The sequence below is a fragment of the Pseudophryne corroboree genome, unplaced genomic scaffold, assembly GCF_028390025.1.
Source record: "Pseudophryne corroboree isolate aPseCor3 unplaced genomic scaffold, aPseCor3.hap2 scaffold_2584, whole genome shotgun sequence".
Classification (NCBI taxonomy): domain Eukaryota; kingdom Metazoa; phylum Chordata; class Amphibia; order Anura; family Myobatrachidae; genus Pseudophryne; species Pseudophryne corroboree.
Window position 1 is genome coordinate 41,741 of NW_026969243.1, and position 4,867 is coordinate 46,607.

At 44.1% G+C, this 4,867-nt stretch overlaps 1 non-coding gene and 1 pseudogene across 1 annotated transcript; both read right to left on the reverse strand.

The window, feature by feature from the left end:
* Positions 1–4,028: 4,028 nt before the first annotated feature.
* Positions 4,029–4,163, reverse strand: LOC135012677 (U1 spliceosomal RNA; annotated as a pseudogene).
* Positions 4,164–4,315: 152 nt separating this feature from the next.
* Positions 4,316–4,479, reverse strand: LOC135012674 (U1 spliceosomal RNA). Its single transcript, XR_010211599.1, has one exon. It is a non-coding gene; the product is annotated as a U1 spliceosomal RNA (small nuclear RNA).
* Between the last annotated feature and the right edge of the window lie 388 nt (positions 4,480–4,867).

Genomic DNA, 4,867 nt, shown 5'->3' on the forward strand with positions numbered 1-4,867 from the left:
CATCTACACGTTATAGCCCTGAATTTTCCAATGCCTATCTCTTTGCAAAAGAGAGATATCGGCAAGGAAAAGCTGTATTGTACCTTTGCATTTTTCTCCCAAACGAAGGACACTAGAATGAAAATTTTTAAGCCTCCTGTTAGTGCTTCATCTACACGTTATAGCCCTGAATTTTCCAATGCCTATCTCTTTGCAAAAGAGAGATATCGGCAAGGAAAAGCTGTATTGTACCTTTGCATTTTTCTCCCAAACGAAAGACACTAGAATGAAAATTTTAAAGCCTCCTGTTAGTGCTTCATCTACACGTTATAGCCCTGAATTTTCCAATGCCTATCTCTTTGCAAAAGAGAGATATTGGCAAGGAAAAGCTGTATTGTACCTTTGCATTTTTCTCCCAAACGAAGGACACTAGAATGAAAATTTTAAAGCCTCCTGTTAGTGCTTCATCTACACGTTATAGCCCTGAATTTTCCAATGCTTATCTCTTTGCAAAAGAGAGATATTGGCAAGGAAAAGCAGCATTGTACTTTTGCATTTTTCTCCCAAACGAAAGACACTAGAATGAAAATTTTAAAGCCTCCTGTTAGTGCTTCATCTACACGTTATAGCCCTGAATTTTCCAATGCCTAGCTCTTTGCAAAAGAGAGATATTGGCAAGGAAAAGCTGTATTGTACCTTTGCATTTTTCTCCCAAACGAAGGACACTAGATTGAACATTTTAAAGCCTCCTATTAGTGCTTCATCTACACGTTATAGCCCTGAATTTTCCAATGCCTAGCTCTTTGCAAAAGAGAGATATCGGCAAGGAAAAGCGGTATTGTACCTTTGCATTTTTCTCCCAAACGAAATACACTAGAATGAAAATTTTAAAGCCTCCTGTTAGTGCTTCATCTACACGTTATAGCCCTGAATTTTCCAATGCCTATCTCTTTGCAAAAGAGAGATATCGGCAAGGAAAAGCTGTATTGTACCTTTGCATTTTTCTCCCAAACGAAGGACACTAGAATGAAAATTTTAAAGCCTCCTATTAGTGCTTCATCTACACGTTATAGCCCTGAATTTACCAATGCCTATCTCTTTGCAAAAGAGAGATATCGGCAAGGAAAAGCTGTATTGTACCTTTGCAGTTTTCTCCCAAACGAAGGACACTAGAATGAAAATTTTAAAGCCTCCTGTTAGTGCTTCATCTACACGTTATAGCCCTGAATTTTCCAATGCCTATCTCTTTGCAAAAGAGAGATATCGGCAAGGAAAAGCTGTATTGTACCTTTGCATTTTTCTCCCAAACGAAGGACACTAGAATGAAAATTTTTAAGCCTCCTGTTAGTGCTTCATCTACACGTTATAGCCCTGAATTTTCCAATGCCTATCTCTTTGCAAAAGAGAGATATCGGCAAGGAAAAGCTGTATTGTACCTTTGCATTTTTCTCCCAAACGAAAGACACTAGAATGAAAATTGTAAAGCCTCCTGTTAGTGCTTCATCTACACGTTATAGCCCTGAATTTTCCAATGCCTATCTCTTTGCAAAAGAGAGATATTGGCAAGGAAAAGCTGTATTGTACCTTTGCATTTTTCTCCCAAACGAAGGACACTAGAATGAAAATTTTTAAGCCTCCTGTTAGTGCTTCATCTACACGTTATAGCCCTGAATTTTCCAATGCCTATCTCTTTGCAAAAGAGAGATATCGGCAAGGAAAAGCTGTATTGTACCTTTGCATTTTTCTCCCAAACGAAAGACACTAGAATGAAAATTTTAAAGCCTCCTGTTAGTGCTTCATCTACACGTTATAGCCCTGAATTTTCCAATGCCTATCTCTTTGCAAAAGAGAGATATCGGCAAGGAAAAGCTGTATTGTACCTTTGCATTTTTCTCCCAAACTAAAGACACTAGAATGAAAATTTTAAAGCCTACTGTTAGTGCTTCATCTACACGTTATAGCCCTGCATTTTCCAATGCCTATCTCTTTGCAAAAGAGAGATATCGGCAAGGAAAAGCTGCATTGTACTTTTGCATTTTTCTCCCAAACGAAAGACACTAGAATGAAAATTTTAAAGCCTCCTGTTAGTGCTTCATCTACACGTTATAGCCCTGAATTTTCCAATGCCTAGCTCTTTGCAAAAGAGAGATATTGGCAAGGAAAAGCTGTATTGTACCTTTGCATTTTTCTCCCAAACGAAAGACACTAGAATGAAAATTTTAAAGCCTCCTGTTAGTGCTTCATCTACACGTTATAGCCCTGAATTTTCCAATGCCTATCTCTTTGCAAAAGAGAGATATCGGCAAGGAAAAGCTGTATTGTACCTTTGCATTTTTCTCCCAAACTAAAGACACTAGAATGAAAATTTTAAAGCCTACTGTTAGTGCTTCATCTACACGTTATAGCCCTGAATTTTCCAATGCCTAGCTCTTTGCAAAAGAGAGATATCGGCAAGGAAAAGCTGTATTGTTTTTGCAGTTGGATCGCTTATTGTGATTGCATTCCAACCTGAATCAGGCCCTATTACCTATCACAATGCGCTGCGGGCAGTACAAAATTGGGTTAATATAGGAGTAAAACTCCCAGACCTGTGCTCCTTAACTGTACCTGGTGGCTAGTGGAGCGGCTGCCCAGTAATCAGTGTCCACGCCAGTGCGCACACGGTCCACCCCCTACGGCCACGCTCCCCTTCATCAGCGGCCTCGTGATCCGGAAGGGCGGTGTGTGTGTGACTGACCTTAGGAAGAAACTGGAGCCTCCGCTGCAGTGACCCAGCAACCAGGGCACGGGATTATACAGCGCCGCTGGGAGTGATGAAGCTGCAGTAAAGATGTCTATTAGACCTAGCCTGCTGCAGCCCTTGTAGATTCTCATAAAACAAGTTCTTCTTTTCTTGTCAAAATTAATAGCTAAGAATAGGCTGCCTGAGGCAGGCCCCTGTTAAGTGGCCTGCTACTGAAGGCACCAACTACAAACTGAGCTCCCTGTTCATGGAAGCGGGGTTATAGAGGAGGATGCGCTGAGCATCTTGGGAACAGTCAAAAGCTTTGAGCCGGTTGGTGCCTCAGATCAAGATCCTACTCTACACCCCAATGTGAATCCTTGTGGAGTCCAGTGTACCCCACAGAAGAAATTAATGTGTCACACCCATTGGCAGCAACCTTAGAATAGCTGCTGACGGGCACAATTGAGAAAGGAAGGGGGGGGGGGGACATTTGAATCCAGCACATAGATGCAATTCAAATATGTAATTTGTACCTTCCTATTTTAAAATATAATGGATGAACCTCACCCTGTGAGAACAATCTTCATGATCAAGAGATCTCATATGCAAAATAAGTATGAGTTGGGATAGGGCTGGGGAGGGTGGCTGCTCGGGCAGCCCCTCCCCCGTCAAGTTAAGGAGATTCAACTGAGGACCCACAAGGGAACTCTCGTCTGGGGACAACAACTGCAGGGAGACCACATCTGTTCAGATGAACATGGGAGGGTGGAAGGCTGCCTAATACTGAAGCACCCCCAAACAACAAACCAAATGCAACAACTAGTACAAGCATTCCTGGGGGAAGGTCTGCAGAAGACGGATTTGCATACAGTGATGTCATCCAAGCAGTGGGCCAAAGTTGGCTGGAACCCTCATCTGCATATGAAAAGAGAAAAGGGGTATGCAGGGCATGGCGGCCTTTTGCGGCGCTTGGATGACCCTTAGTTCGCATTAAACACCTCCACCCTCCGTCGGTGTGGGGCTCATGTTGGCTATGCCCCAGCCCCTGAAGCATTCAAGCTGATTTCTTGCAGCAGCTGGGCACTGTAACAGCTCCAGAGCTGCTCTGTAAGGCAAGTAAAAGGGTGTGGGCCCTGCAGCACTACCTGTAGTTTGCATTGTGCATCGGAAGGCACAAAGTAAGCAGACAGGAGGAGAAGTCAGGATAGTGCACAAGGGTATAGAAGGGAGGGGCTCAAGAAAAAAGAAGTGGAAACAGACAGCAAACTAGGCTGGAGAGAGACCTGAGACAAAGAGATCTGAATTATATGAGAGCCGACTAGGGGAAACACAAATTATGCAATCAAGTTTCCCATATTTGGGGAAATCGCAGGGGCAGCACACCCAGAGTGCAATGGGTGAGCCTTGCCCTGGGAGAAGCAACTTCATGATCATAGTATCTCACCTGGCAGGTAAGTAGGAGTTGGGCTAGAGCTGGGGAGGGTCGCTGCTCGGGCACCCCCCTGTCAAGTGAAGGAGATCCAACTGAGGCAGCACAAGGGAACTCTTGAAAGAAGAACAAGGCTAGAGGAAGATCTGAGACAAAGAAATCTGACTTTTACCAGAGCTGACCAGAGGAAAGCACAAACACAGTCCCCCACTACCACAAATAATGCAGTTGAGTTTCCCACATTTGGGGAAATCACAGAGGTCAGCATACCCAGAACGCAATGAATGAACCTAACCCTGGGAGAACAATCTTCATGACCATGGTATCTCCTATGCAAAATAAGTATGATTTGGGATAGGGCTGGGGAGGGCCGCTGCTCAGGCACATCTCTGTCAAGTAAAGGAGATTCAACTGAGGCAGCACAAGGGAACTCTCATCTGGGGACAACAACTGCAGGGAGAACACATATTTTCAGATGAACATGGGAGGGCAGAAGGCTGCCTAATACTGAAGCACCCCCAAACAACAAACCAAATGCAACAACTAGTGCAAGCATTCCTGGGGGAAGGCCTGCCGCAGATGGATTTGCATATGGTGATGTCATCCAAGCAGTGGGTCAAAGTTGGCTTCAACCCTCGTCTGCATATGAAAAGAGAAAAGGGGCATGCAGGGCATGGCGGCCTTTTGCGGCGCTTGGCTGACCCCTAGTTTGCATTAAACACCTCCACCCTCCG